The sequence below is a fragment of the Petromyzon marinus genome, chromosome 31, assembly GCF_048934315.1.
Source record: "Petromyzon marinus isolate PM22_M1 ecotype Great Lakes invasive population chromosome 31, UKy_Petmar_22M1.pri1.0, whole genome shotgun sequence".
Lineage (NCBI taxonomy): Eukaryota > Metazoa > Chordata > Hyperoartia > Petromyzontiformes > Petromyzontidae > Petromyzon > Petromyzon marinus.
In genome coordinates, this window is record NC_133697.1 from 9423079 (window position 1) to 9432441 (window position 9363).

Below are 9363 nucleotides of genomic sequence, written 5' to 3' on the forward strand. Positions count from 1 at the left end.
TGCATAAACATTGGGGAGAGAAAAGTTGCCGGGAGTGGTACCCGCCTCTTAATTTACCGGCCACCTCGTGTGCCGTGCCGACTTTAATCGGGTGCAGCACTTGCCCCAACAGTCTGTTCAAGGCTATACGCGGGATCTTTGTTTTGTGTATGTAATACACGAGCGTGTGTACATGCGCGTCTATAATTGTAACGAAGTGGACGATATCTACAGTAACGTCGTAGGTGCCGGCGGGTTGGGGAATCCTTCATCCCAGCAGTGGATTGACCATGACTGCCGACGACTGAAGAATTAATCGAAGCAACTCTCCGCTGATGTTTCGTGATTAGCAGCGCTCTAACCACTGCGCCACCGCTCGGCCGCAAAGGTGAACTCCATCTCACCGCAGAGACGTGCAGACACTGCCACCTGGTGACACCATCGGTATCTTTCCATGAAGGTGATTCTTCATTATCGAAGTACCTATTCACATCTGTTAACTTTGATTATAAAACATGACCTCATGCTGTGTGTTGTATAACCACATCATCAGCCATGGTCAATCCACTGCTGGATGAAGGCCTCCACCAAGCCGCCACCTCTCACGATCCTGCGATTGCTTGAATAATAATCCACATGGACATGAACGGAATTTCTTCTCAGAAGCGAAATTCCTTGGCTCTTGCCACTCCGATATAACTTTCGACCATCCACCATATATCCCTTCTAAATGTAATTGCATGCTTCAAAGTGGAATATATGTACGCAGGGCGTTCATGCTTACGCTGTGCACATGCTAAACATGGATATTACACGCGCGTTCAAAGATAAAGCCCCCCCCCCCCCCGTGTAACCTTAACAGACACCCGGGCAAGTTGTCATTAGGGAGGAGCACCTCTGAAAGGCCTCGCACGGCACATGAAAGGGTGGGTGGCCAACACCACGCCCGGGCGCCTTTCTCTCCCCCCCCCCCCACTCTGTGCTGATTGTTAACACACCGCACTGGGGAATTGTTTGATACTAATTCGATCCAGGGGAGGCCCAGAAGAGGTTCCAATTTTCGTCACTGTTAAAGAAAATATTGCGTTTTAGATCATTACATTGAGGTCACAAGACAACTTACCCACCCTGTACAAATACGAAATAAGACAAAGGTCCCTCGTATAGCCCTAATAGACGTTTGGGGCAAGTGCTGCTTGCGAGTATCAAACAAAAAAACACAGCAACACACAGGTCGTGTCTGTGACCAAACCCGAGTCCACGCGGCTCGATCTCGTGAGATCTCAGAGGCTAAGCAAAGGTTGAGCCAGGATAATAACTGTGATGGGAGGCGCTTGGGTTACGCGGTGTGGAACAGCAGAGGGCAGTGGAGCAAAATCAACCGCTGCGTTGCAAACGCTCCCTCCACACCGTCTGTGGCTCTATGCTCAACCAAAGCCGCATTGACCATCGTGGTGAAGTATGGTCAAATAACCCCCTGTGACCAAGGTGGTGTGGAGAGGCCTTCATCCGTCAGTGGACTGAAAGGGATTGCATATAGATACAAAGACAAATATCTGCCGTGTAGCCTTAACAGACTGTTGGGGACAAGTGCTGTTAGCGAGCACCTATGCAGGCCAGCACGACACACGAGGGGGCGGGTGGCCAACACCACGCCCGGCCGCCTTTGTCTCCCCAGTGGCGATGCTTACACATCGCGCCAGCTACTCATTTGATGCCGAGTCGACCTAGGGGAGACCCAGGTACTGGTTCAAATAATCGTCACCGGTGCCGGCAGTGAGCAGGAATCGAACCCGGGTTGCCAGGTCCGTAGCGCATGCGCGCTGCCCGCTACGCTACCGCTCCCCACTGTGCACGTACACACGAACACAAACACCGCCCTCTAGCGGTGGTTCTTCTCCTGGGGGTGCGTGCACCACCTGGGGTTGCGTGCACCACCTGGGGGTGCGTGCACCACCTGGGGTTGCGTGCACCACCTGGGGTTGCGTGCACCACCTGGGGTTGCGAGATGCCCTTTCTGGGGGTGCGTCCACCACCTGGGGTTGCGTGCACCACCTGGAGGTGCGTGCACCACCTGGGGGTGCGTGCACCACCTGGGGGTGCGTGCACCACCTGGGGTTACGTGCACCACCTGGGGTTGCGAGATGCCCTTTCTGGGGGTGCGTGCACCACCTGGGGTTGCGTGCACCACCTGGGGGTGCGTGCACCACCTGGGGGTGCGTGCACCACCTGGGGTTGCGTGCACCACCTGGCGTTGCGAGATGCCCTTTCTGGGGGTGCGTCCACCACCTGGGGTTGCGTGCACCACCTGGGGGTGCGTGCACCACCTGGGGTTGAGTGCACCACCTGGAGGTGCGTGCACCACCTGGGGGTGCACGCACCACCTGGGGTTGCGTGCACCACCTGGGGTTGCGTGCACCACCTGGGGTTGCGAGATGCCCTTTCTGGGGGTGCGAGACATGGGCAGATTTTTTTGAAGTGAAATCTTCTAAAACAGATGAAGCACGGGCACGTGAGTACAACTACTTTGTTTCACCAAACCCCGTGTATTTATTAACACTGCGCATTGTTTTACGATCGGGAACCAAAGGGGTGCAAGGTTGCAGCAAAGGTTATAAGACCCAACTTGCACTCGAGCTTACACAGCCTTGTTGGAGCAAGCAGTGTTAGCGAGCGCCTATGAAGGCCGGCACGACGTACCACGTCGGGGTTTTGTGGTTTGTCGTTACACACCGCACCGAGTATTCATTTTGTGCCGAGTCCACCCAAGGGAGACTCGGGGCCGGTTGAGATAACGCGCGTCAGTGATGCTCGCCGTGGCCGGGAATATAACTTGAGTCACCGAGTTCGTATCGCAGTGCCCTGGTCAACTGTCCCTTCACTCCACCCCACTCACACGAATCTCAAAGTGCTACCAAACCAGGGCTGTTAAAACGACAACCGGTAACCGTTTTCGCACTCGATAACCGGTTACGAGAGTCAAGGACCCGTAATTGTTTTCAGTGGAATTTCAGTGGCGAGCGCTCGAATTGGCACGCGCCTACGAACAAACGGCACGGCGGCCCAAGTCAGCGCGTGGTCACATTGTCCCATCGGTTCGGTTAAGAGGTAAAGCCGCAGCCCTGCAAATTGCTCGCTCACGCCACTGCTGGCGGAACGGCGTCCACGAGAAGGGCGCGCTCGAATGGTATTCTGCCTACTCTTCCACGTCGATCAGGCGTGTTGGAAGAGGTATGGCGTGCGTACTCACACTTTACCACACACCCCGTGACTCAGCTGCTGCTGTTGCTGGGTGGAATGAGACAGGAGGTGGGGGAGGTGACAAACGCAAATCCCAGCGTGATTCCAATTACACCCACGGCAATGACCATCCCCCTGGTTCTGCTTGGAATATTTTCTTACATTGGGGAGAATACGGTCATAACGGATGTTTAAGCCACGACGCCACATCATGTGTTGAACCAGCGGGTCACGCGTAGCTAGCAACAGCGGTGGTGTGTTTGGGCAGGGGAAGGTCTCGGAGGGGTTGGGTTGAGGGTTGGACTCTCGGAGCGGGGGGAGGGTTCAGGTATCGCAAATCTAAATCTATAAGCGCCACATGAGCCAATTAGCAAGGCGCGGATTGATTCTGTGCAACAGCTGAGGTCGCTTTTGGAAGGCCCATCAACTTTTCAACCAAACATTACGCGCTATAAAACAAACACAAACGCGTTAATCGAGCATAATTGTTTTGCTTTATGTTCGAGGTTCGCTGATACGAGTGTAGTGCCTCTTGTGGGCGGTTGTGAGATACTCTACCTGGAGTTCGAATGATTCAGGCATCAAACATTAAATACCTGCAGACAATACAAATATCCCAATTTGACTGTTTGTGAGCACATCAACATTATTGATATCACATCAACATTAGTGATATCACATCAACATTAGTGATATCACATCAACATTAGGGATATCACATTACCATTAGTGATATCACATCAACATTAGTGATAGCACATCAACATTAGTGATATCACATCAACATTCGTGATATCACATCAACATTCGTGATATCACGTCAACATTAGTGATAGCACATCAACATTAGTGATAGCACATCAACATTTGTGATATCACATCAACATTAGTGATAGCACCCACTCGCACGTAAACTTCGAGGAATGCCGACATTGCTATAACAATGTTGGCACAATGGACTTTGTAATCCGGAGGTCGCCCTTGTTAATTGATCTCGCGTCGCGGAAGTTGAAAGCAATGGACGCGCGTCTTCATCCGACACCCTCTCTCAACCCCCTCCACCCACCCAACACGTGTCCACGGACACACCAGAGTGAGTTCATCCGCAGGGCGCGTGCGGTCCGTCTCTCCCAAGGGGCCTGACCAGCGTGGAAGAGGAGGCCCAATACAGCACCAAGACGAGGTCCTCCCGCTGGCAGTGAAGTCAGCAAAACAATTTGCATGCACAGGTTCAATATGACGGGGAAACGATTCGCCTCTGCGCCTTTGGCGCAAACATACGGAGACCCACACACCAGAACCTCCCCCCCAACACATAGCTTTTAAATTATCGTCAGGGCAAGTGTTGTTAGCGAGCACCTATTAAGGCGTGACATGGGGGGGGGGGGAGGCCCAGAACCGGTTCAAAGATTCGCTAATCACTGCGCCACACACGCACACACCCACGCGCACACACGCACACGCGTGCACACACACACGCACACACGCACACACACGCGTGCACACACGCGCACACGCGTGCACACACACGCACGCGCACACACACACCCACGCGCACACACGCACACGCGTGCACACACACGCACACACACGCGCACACACGCGTGCATACACACGCACACACACACGCGCACACACGCACACACGCGTACACACACGCACGCACACACACGCGCAAACACACGCACACACGCGCACACACACGCGCACACGCGTGCACACACACGCGCAAACACAACAACAACAACCGCCATTCACCATTAAGTGGCGGTGACGTCACCACGACGCTTGTGCCAGGCTATGTGCACCCTGAGGCCACGTGAAGTGTCGAACGCCCGCTGGCAGGAGGTCACGGGGCTGGTGCACCACCTGTGCCCCCGACTGTGGCAACCTGCTGTGCTTTAGCCACCCGGCGCTCCGCTCGTTGTTGTGAGCGTCGCTCCTCCGCCCTCCGTTTGTTGTTGGAGGGCGACTGCCTCCAACTGCCCAGTAGCGTCCTTCACGAGCCTCCTCCACAGAGGCCGAGCTTGACACCGCTGGTACCAGTCATCGGCAAGCCCACTCAGCTCCACGTCCTCCTGTACCACATCACTCCATCTCTTCTCTAGCCCGTGCCGCGCCCGCTTAGCCCCCTCGATCCGGCCGAACAAAAGCTGTTTCGGCATGCGGTGGCTGGGCATGCGGGCTACATGACCCAGCCATCGCAGCCTTCCCCGCCGGAGGAGCTCACCGATGGGACCTTGCCCAGATCTTTCAATGATTTGTGAGCTCCTCACACAATCCAGTCTGGTTAAACCCAGGATGGATCGTAGGCAGGCCAGCCTAAATGTTTCTAACAGGCGAAGATGTTCCATTAGGGGGGTCCACGTTTCGCAAGCGTAGAGAAGGGAGGGAATGACCGTGGCCGAGAAGACCTGAAGCTTAGTGCGGAGCGACAGACCAGGTAGCTTCCACACAGCGTTACGCAACCGATGAAAATATATTGCCGCTCGACTGATTCGGAGTGAGACCTCTGCTGTTAACCTGGAGCCGGTCATAAGCACACTGCCCAGGTATGGGAAACTCTCCTCTCCACAACTGCCCCATCACCGATTGGGAGTTGTGGGGGTGTAGTGTCCGATGGTACAAAATACCCAGGCAGGTGCTTAGTTTTGGTGGGGCTGATGATAAGACCTCTTAGTGGCACGCTCCAGTCTCAGCAGCAGCGTCTCCAACTCCTCCTCTGAATGAGCAGCTATTACCAAATCATCAGCATACATAACGTGGTTGAGCAATAGGGAGCCATCCCTTGACCGCACCCGGGCATCGATCAGCCTCCCATTATATCTGTACCATATGGAGATTCCCCCGGTACATCCATTGAAGGTTTCACGAACTACGTGGTCGAAATAGATGTTAAATAATGTGGGAGCCAGAGGACATCCCTGTCGCACCCCAAGGTGTACAGGGAATGGCTCTGACTCCCGGCCACGTAGTTTTACCCGGGCCCGCTCACCATCATGAAGGTCCTTAATGATCGTGAGCAGAGGGTCAGGTACTCCAAAAGCACGAAGAACAACCCAGAGCCCAGGCCTACTGATGGTATCATAGGCCTTGACCAAGTCAATAAAGCAGAGATGTAGGTCTTTTTGGAATTCCCTACACCTCTGCTGTAGCAGACGGACAGAAAATATGGCATCTGTGCAGGACCGCCCTTTCCTGAAACCCCACTGGGGCTCCGTAAGCCTCTCCTCAGCGTGCCTGGCAAGGCGATGTTGAATAATCCTTGCCAGGACCTTTCCCGGCACACTGAGGAGTGAAATGCCCCTGTAGTTGTTACAGTCTGTGCGGTCCCCCTTTTTAAGAAGGGGGACCACCAGGGCATCCTTCCAATCCTGCGGAACCCGTCCAGTGGTCCAGACTGTTGTTATGATGTCATATAGGGCAGTCTGTGCACAAACGCCACCCTCCCTCAGCATTTCGCTTGGGAGATCATCTCTGCCCGCTGCCTTTCCTGGTCTCAGACTCCGGATCGCCCTCAGTACTTCCTCAACAGATGGCACCTCAGCCAGCCACTCACAGGGGGTGACTTCTTCCAATATTTGAGGCACCACAGCCTCAGCAGGGTCATCCTCACTTTGTGCCACGATGTTTTCCTGGCTGAGGGATTTTCCCTCCCCCCGGACCTCACAGAAATGCTTAGCAAATCTGCAAACCTGTTCCTGGGGGTCGGAGATTGGATCACCATTTTTTCCCCTAATGATGGTAATAGGTGTGGCGCTGCAGGTTACTTTTTTGATGGCGTTAAATAGAGATTTGTGATCACGGGCCACTGAGGCAGACTCCATCTCCTCAGCAAACCGCAACCACCACCCATCCTTGCAGCGCCTCACGGCTCTCCGAACCTCCGAGCGAAGGCTGCGGTAAGCCTCCTCATTCTCTGACGTGGGATTCTGTAGCCGATGACAGTGGGCCTGTCGCTTTTTCTCAACCATCCTGAACACCTCTTTTGTCAGCCAGGGTCTCTGGGGAGGTCTGAACCGCGTACCCAAAGCAGCCATTGCAGCTGCATGAGTCACACGCACACGCACGCACACACACGCACACACACACGCACACACACACGTACACACACGCACACACACGCACGCACGCACACACACACACGCACACACACACACGTACACACACACACACACGAACACACACACACGAACACACACGCACACACACACGCACACACACGCACACACACACGCACACACACGCGCACACACACTCACACACACACGCACACACACACACGCACACACACACACGCACACACACACGCACACACACACGCACACACGCACACGCACACACACACACACGCACACACGCACACGCACACACACGCACACACACACACGCACACACACACACGTACACACGTACACACACACGTACACACACACACGCACACACCCGCACACACACACACACACGTACACACACACACGTACACACACACACGCACACACATTCACACACACACGTACACACACACACACGTACACACATACACACACGTACACACACAGACACACACGCACAGACACACACACACGCACACACATTCACACACACACGTACACACACACGTACACACACACGTACACACACACGCACACACACGCACGCACACACACACTCGCGCACACGCGTGCACACACACGCGCACACACACACACACGCACACACACGCACACACACACACGTACACACACACACACACGCCCACACACACGCACACACACACACGCACACACACACGCACACACACACACGCGCACACACGCACACACACACACGCGCACACGCACACACACGCACACACACACGTACACACACACGTACACACACACACGTACACACACGCACACACACACGCACACACGCACACACACGTACACACACGCACACGCACAACAACAACAACAACCGCCATTCGCCACTAAGTGGCGGTGACGTCACCACGACGCTTGTGCCAGGCTATGTGCACCGTGAGGCCACGTGAAGTGTCGAACGCCCGCTGGCAGGAGGTCACTGGGCAGACCCAGGTGCCACGGGTCGACTGACTGAGATGACTGGCTGATGCACCACCTGTGCCCCCTACTGTGCCAACCTGCTGTGCTTTAGCCACCCGGCGTTCCGCTCGTTGTTGTGAGCGTCGCTCCTCCGCCCTCCGTTGTTGTTGGAGGGCGACTGCCTCCAACTGCCCAGTAGCATCCTTCACGAGCCTCCTCCACAGAGGCCGTTCTTGACACCGCTGGTACCAGTCATCGGCAAGTCCACTCAGCTCCACGTCCTCCTGTACCACATCACTCCATCTCTTCTCTAGCCCGTGCCGCGCCCGCTTAGCCCCCTCAATCCGGCTAAACAAAAGCTGTTTCGGCATGCGGTGGCTGGGCATGCGGGCTACATGACCCAGCCATCGCAGCCTTGCCTGCCGGAGGAGCTCACCGATGGGACCCTGCCCAGATCTTTCAAGGATTTGTGAGCTCCTCACACAATCCAGTCTGGTTAAACCCAGGATGGATCGTAGGCAGGCCAGCCTAAATGTTTCTAACCGGCGAAGATGTTCCACCAGGGGGGTCCACGTTTCGCAAGCGTAGAGAAGGGAGGGAATGACCGTGGCCGAGAAGACCTGAAGCTTAGTGCGGAGCGACAGACCAGGTAGCTTCCACACAGCGTTACGCAACCGATGAAAAGATATTGCCGCTCGACTGATTCGGAGTGAGACCTCTGCTGTTAAACTGGAGCCAGTCATAAGCACACTGCCCAGGTATGGGAAACTCTCCACTCTCTCCACAACTGCCCCATCACCGATTGGGAGTTGTGGGGGTGGAGTGTCCGATGGTACAAAATACCCAGGCAGGTGCTTAGTTTTGGTGGGGCTGATGGTAAGGCCCCACCTCTTAGTGGCACGCTCCAGTCTCAGCAGCAGCGTCTCCAACTCCTCCTCTGACTGAGCAGCTATTACCAAATCATCAGCATACATAACGTGGTTGAGCAATAGGGAGCCATCCCTTGACCGCACCCGGGCATCGATTAGCCTCCCATTATACCTGTACCATATGGAGATTCCCCCGGTACAGCTATTGAAGGCTTCACGAACTACGT